Source organism: Apium graveolens, chromosome 2 (genome assembly GCF_009905375.1).
Source record: "Apium graveolens cultivar Ventura chromosome 2, ASM990537v1, whole genome shotgun sequence".
NCBI classification, from domain to species: domain Eukaryota; kingdom Viridiplantae; phylum Streptophyta; class Magnoliopsida; order Apiales; family Apiaceae; genus Apium; species Apium graveolens.
The window spans coordinates 247,679,486-247,685,863 of NC_133648.1; the positions used below are offsets into that span (position 1 = coordinate 247,679,486).

The window sequence follows — 6,378 nt, forward strand, 5'->3', positions numbered from 1 at the left end:
AGCATTGTTAGGCCAGCTATCACAGCTAATACCTTTGAGATCAAGCTTGGCATAATTCAATGGGTGCAGAATTCAATCCAGTTTGGGGGTTCTTCAACGGAAGATCCCAATATGCACATTAGGAATTTCATTGAGATCTGCGATACCTTCAAGTTCAACGGTGTTTCTGAAGATGTTGTGAATTTGAGACTGTTCCCATTCTCTCTGAGGGACAAGGCTAAGAGCTGGTTACACTCTCTACCAGCTGGTTCGATTACTACTTGGGTAGATCTTGCTCAGAAGTTTCTTACTAAATTCTTCCATATGGCGAAGACAACTGCACTCAGGAATGCTATTACTCAATTTGCGTAGCAAACGGGAGAATCTTTATATGAAGCTTGGAAGCGCTACAAGGAGATGCTTAGGAAGTGTCCTCATCATGGAATGCCTAATTGGACTATCATCAATTGTTTTTACAATGGGTTGGGAGCACAGTCTAGACCCATGCTCGATGCAAGCAGCAGGCGGAAGCATTATGGGAAAAGAGCTATGAGGAAGCTTATGATCTAATTGAACTGATGGTTGCTAATGAATATCAGTATCCAACTCAGAGATATCGACAGGGCAAGGTAGCAGGAGTTCTTGAAGTGGATACAGCTACGACTATCACTACTCAACTAAAGGCGTGTCTATAAAGATCGATTCTCTGGCTAACTATGGTGTTAAACAGATAATTAGTGTTTGTGAGCTATGTGCAGGTTCGTATGTGACAGAGCAATGCGTTATATCTAGTGAATTGGCTCAGTTTGTGAACAACTATCAGAGATCGCAGTAACCAGTTCCAGACACTTATCATCTTGACAACTGGAATCATCCTAACTTCAAATGGAGAAACAATCAGAATGCGATGCAACATCCGTTCCAGCAGTTTGGAGCAAAACAATTCAATCCTCCTGGTTTTCAGCAATAATTTGCACTGAGAAAACAACTCCAACTTCAACAACAAACTCATAATGCAGGTCTATCTTCGAATGAAAAATCTGAATTGGAGGAGTTGAGGCTTATGTGCAAAAACCAGGCTCTTATATGCCAAAGCCAGGCTGTTTCTATCAAGAATCTGGAGAACCGGATAGGACAAATTACTAATGCCTTATTGAATTGACTACCAGAAATGCTTCCTAGTGATACAGAAACAAATCCAGGCAAGAGGGAAGTTGAAGAACAGGTGAATGCCATCACCTTAAGGTCTGGAAAGGTCACAAGCCCCCAAATTCAGCAAGACGAAGAGCCTGAAAAATCTCAAGTTTCAGAAAATGTAGTTGTGGCTAAAGAAGAAGTGCAGAAGGAAGCAGAGGTGGAACCAAGGAAGACTACTGTGGAACATACTCCTCCAGAGGGTAATACAGGGGAGAAACAAATCTATCATCCACCTCCTTTTCCTAAGAGGTTGCAGAAGAAAAAGCTGGATAAGCAGTTTAAGAAGTTTTTGGAGGTGTTAAAGAAACTTCATATCAACATACCTTTCACCGAAGCTCTTGAACAGATGCCTAGCTATGCGAGGTTTATGAAAGGTATTCTCTCTCGGAAAGTGAAGCTCGATGACTTAGAGACCGTTGCTCTAACGGAGGAATGTAGTGTTGTGCTGCAACAGAAGTTGCCTCCGAAGCTTAAAGATCCTGGCAGCTTCACTATTCCTTGCACTATCGGCAACTTGTCGTTCGACAAGTGTTTATGTGATTTAGGAGCTAGCATCAATCTGATTCCCTTATCTATCTTCAAGAAGCTTGGTCTGCCTGATCCGAAACCAACATACATGTCATTGCAACTAGCTGACCGTTCCATCATTTATCCACGAGGTATAATGGCGGATGTCTTGGTCAAGGTGGATAAACTCATCTTCCCTGCTGACTTTATAATTCTTGATATCGAGGAAGATAAGAAGATTCCCATTATCTTGGGAAGACCATTCTTGGCTACAGGCCGAACTATGATCGATGTGCAAAAAGGAGAGTTTTCGATGAAGGTTTATGATCAAAAGGTCACTTTTAATGTGTTCAAGGAAATAAATTTACCCACAGCTAAAGAGGAGTGCTTTAAAGTAGAGTAGGTCGACTCTGTAGTAAATTCAGAGCTTGAGCAATTGCCAAAGTCGGAGACCTTAGAGAGATCCTTAATGGGGAGATCAGTTATTGATGACAAGGAAGGAGCAGAGCAACTACAGGTTTTGAATGCACCTTCATGGATGAGGAAGTTGGATATGCCATTCGATTCTCTTGGGTTAGCAGAGCTCAAAATTTATCAGGAGTGTTTTGAACCATTTATTTAAGAAGCTCCCACACTTGAGCTCAACCGAAAGCCAGATCACTTGAGTTATTCATTCTTAGGTGCACCCCATGATAAGGGGTTGGGATATATTTTTTAAGATGTAGAGAGTGGCTGGACGGATCTTCCAGTGCCTACAGAGGGTTCTTCTCATGCGCCACAGATAGTTGATAGGTTTGGTCTTGGTGATGAGCAGTACAGGTGAGTGACTAGGCGTATGAAGGCCATGCATGACATTCACCATTATTTTGCTGAAGATTTGACACACACTTTCGGTACTGTTGTCCGAGACACTGGTGGCGAGGTTGATTGGCCACCTGATCCTCCACCCGACGAGGGTGACTCTCCCGCTAACTAGGTATGCCTAAAATCCTTATTATTACCTTCAATGAGGACATTGAAAATTTTAAGTTTGGGGGTGATAATGTAAGGATTAGTAGTGTGTGTGTCCATATAGATTCATATAGATTCATATGACATGTTTAGTAGTAGTTCATTCATATTTTTGCATGATTTATTCATTTAGGACATATTTGTTCGTTTTTATGTGATTTCATATAGTTGCATTTGCTTGCATATTTAGCATGATACCTCAAGATGAACTATGATATTTGATAAGTTGATGTTGATTTGAGTGTAGTGATGACGAATAGAGGGATGTTTAAGTCCTAATGAATTGATTTGCATGCCAGAAATAAATATTTTCACAAAGTCTTATAGGGTTGCTTTTGATCTAGATCATGATCATACTTGTTTATTTGTTGAGATTTAATCACTTGTTTATATTTAGAATTATTGGTATTCTCGTAATGACAAAAAAAACACTGATTTTTAAACTAGAGAAAAGCTTGGATTTCATTGCTAGTTGTTGTAAGGCTAGGTGTCAAATGGCTAGTAGCCGACTCAAATTTTTATGAGTAGTCTAGGGTTGAATGAGATGGAGCGAAACACACTCATTCGGAAAAGAAAAAAAAGAAAAAAAAAGAAAAAAAAGTATGCGTTGATCAAGAGTGAGCTCCTTAATACTCGAGTTATTAAGTTCTAGGGGACTTTGTGCCTAGTGAACTAAGGCTTTTATAGTCTGGGATCCGCTAACCTAACGCTCGCTACATAGATATTATTGCATAAGTCTTTTGGGACCTCATTCATTTCACGGTCAAATAAGCATCTTTGTTATTTGTTCAATAATAGTGTGAATCCTTGTATAACTCTAGTAGAAAGGAGGTGTTGTGAGTCATAATGCGTTTATTGTCTATTCTGTTTATAAACTTTTAATTTTTTCGATGATAGATAAGTTATGGTTATTGATCTAGTATCGAGAGATATATGTTAAGCATTCCACACACGCACGTTTCTGGTTTGTGAGTTGGTTTGTGGGATTTATTCGAGCTCTGTTTAAAGTCATTGCATTCTTAGAGGCATTGGCTTATTCATTTGGTTATGGTTATTATGAGGGGATCGATTTCATTATAATTTAGTTGCATTCACGTAGTTGCATTCATGCATTAGGTTAGTTTTGTAGTTTTGAGTCTGTTTATGCTTGAGGACAAGCATCGATTCAAGTTTGGGGGTGTGATAAGTGGATTTTATATCTACTTGGAATGCTTTACTACAAGCTTAAATTGGTTTTTTGGACCCAAGTTGTTGGTATTTTGATGTGTTTTTATGTTATTACATTTTAGGTATCAGTTAAATGAAGAAAGGAGATTTTAAAGGAAATATGATGAAAAGTGATCAGATTTGGAAGCCAAGGCCATTGTCAAGTTGTAGAGAATCTCGTTAGCTTCGCGTGGGCAGTTCAATCGCCTAATTCTGACGAGTAGAACTCAAGTTATGGCCAAAACAAGATTCATCAGAATTTTTCCAGACAGGTTGCAGGCGCCCGCCTGCTGGTGGAGGCGGCCGCGTGCTGATGCGCGGCTGACTTTGCTTATTTCGCTGATAAAGCCTTTTTTGAGTGGAATTTCACGATTTTAAGGGTCCAGGTCCAATATGGGATTATATATACTTAAAAAAAGGGTTTTCATCATCCGGGAAGATTGAGATACCAAGAAGAAGACCTAGAAGCACAAAACAACTCCGAAAAAGAAGATCTTATTTTCAACTTGTGATTCTTTGAATTAGTTGTAACTTTGGATGCTCATTTTCATTCTTGTTGAACCTAGATCTTGTTTATTCATACTTTAATTATTATTCAGTTTATTAGGACCTTGTTTATACCATGCTGTTAGGCCACACACACACTGTAGAGGGGGTGAATACAGTGTATAGTACACTCAAATCGAACTTTAAGAACTTAAGTAACAGAAAACAAACTTTATTGAAACAATAAACTCTGTTACAGTATGGAACTGTTACCTCTCAGTGATGAACAAATATCACGAGAGCTGCTAGGGTTATATAGAATAATAACTTCGATAATGATAACACTTATAGTGTAAACCCTATGCCTGTGTTTATATACTACACAGTTACAAGATAATCGCTAATTGATATGGAATATAATTCTGCTTCCTAAAATATATCAATCAGATATCTTTTCTTCCAAGTATTCCATTCTTCACGGAATTCCTTCTTCATGCATATCTCTTCTTATGTTTATCTCGATCTTCTTTCCTTTAATCAGCTACTGTCCTTATCTGATTGTCCTTCAGCACTTAAGTTCTGATATCTATCTTCTGATGATTATCTCCTGATAATATAAGTACTGATATCCTTAAGTCCTGACTTCCAGTATAAGTACTGATCAACAGTTAAGTACTGATTTATCCTGTTCACGTAAGATCTGAAAGCTAAACATAAAACATATTAGCCATGACATTATCAAATATATCTAACAATCTCCCCCAACTTGTAAATAACAAAATATACAAGTTTAACAGATATTTGATGATGTCAAAAACATTAAGTACAAATGCTTGAGAAATAGACTAGATAACTACAACTTACAGTCCTTAAAGTTTTTACCAATTTCAACTTTTGATAACAACTTCAATCTGTATAAATATCATAATTTAAGCAGTTGTAGATCTTCGACTTGGCTTCTTCATTTTCTGATCTCTCTGATGTCAGGAGTTGTTCTGAGATAGTTCTTCAACAAACATTTCTCAGCATATCTTAGTTCATCAATCATTCTCCTTTTAACACCTTTAAGCTCTGTAGTATCTTCACCAGTTTGAAAGATTGCAGCTCTGAGATCATTAATCTCTGCTTTTCTTAACTCCTGATCTAGTCTTATGACATAAGCTTTGTCAGATTCAAGATTGAATTCAAGTTCCTTAATACCAAGATACGTTCTGATCTGTGCAGTATTAGGCTTCATATCAACAATATCGCCATTGTGATCTCTGTACTTGGAACATATATGCTGTCAGACTTAACAGAATAAAGCCTTTTCTGTCTCTGAATCTGTTCTTTTAAGTAGTTTGCAGCAGTCTCTGTTATTCTATCATCCACTTGAAGTAAGAAAAGTACATGCTCCAATTCTTCAAAATACTTCAAAGGAATGGCATTTTGTCTTATATGATAAACCCTACCATCTGTCATGAAATACAACATGATGTATTCTTTCAAGTAGGTATGGTAAACCATCTGTACAGATTCCAGTTGATTCAATCTCTCAGGAGTTGCTCCAATACCTGGTTCACTCAAGGAAGTTGGATCATTGGTAGTGTTGTGTACTCTTCTTTCATCATCACTTCCCAGTCCAGTTTTATCTCTAGCTTCCTTTCCAGTAACTACTCTTGCTTCAAAACCACTTGCAGTAGTCTTCAAAGATTGAGTCTATTTTGCTTTAGTGAATCCTGGTAGGAGTGTTTTAGATCTATTTTCTGATATCAAGTTAACTTGAGCACTGTCAGAGGTTACTTGCTTCTTCTGAATATCAGAACTTACAATTTCTTGACTCTGAACAACTTGAGCCATGTCAGAGGTTGTTTTAAGAACTTTTCTTGTAGTCAGAGCAAGATCATCTTTTCCATCAGTAATTTCTTCTTCCTCAGGAGGTACATAAGGCTTGATAGGTTCACCAACCTTTTCTTTACCCTTGGATCTTGGATCTATCTGTGGTTGTGATCT

The 6,378-nt window shown here is 37.9% G+C and overlaps 1 non-coding gene across 1 annotated transcript; it reads right to left on the reverse strand.

The window, feature by feature from the left end:
• Positions 1–318: 318 nt before the first annotated feature.
• On the reverse strand, positions 319–425 carry LOC141710273 (small nucleolar RNA R71). The gene has a single exon (XR_012570801.1). It is a non-coding gene; the product is annotated as a small nucleolar RNA R71 (small nucleolar RNA).
• Positions 426–6,378: the final 5,953 nt, after the last annotated feature.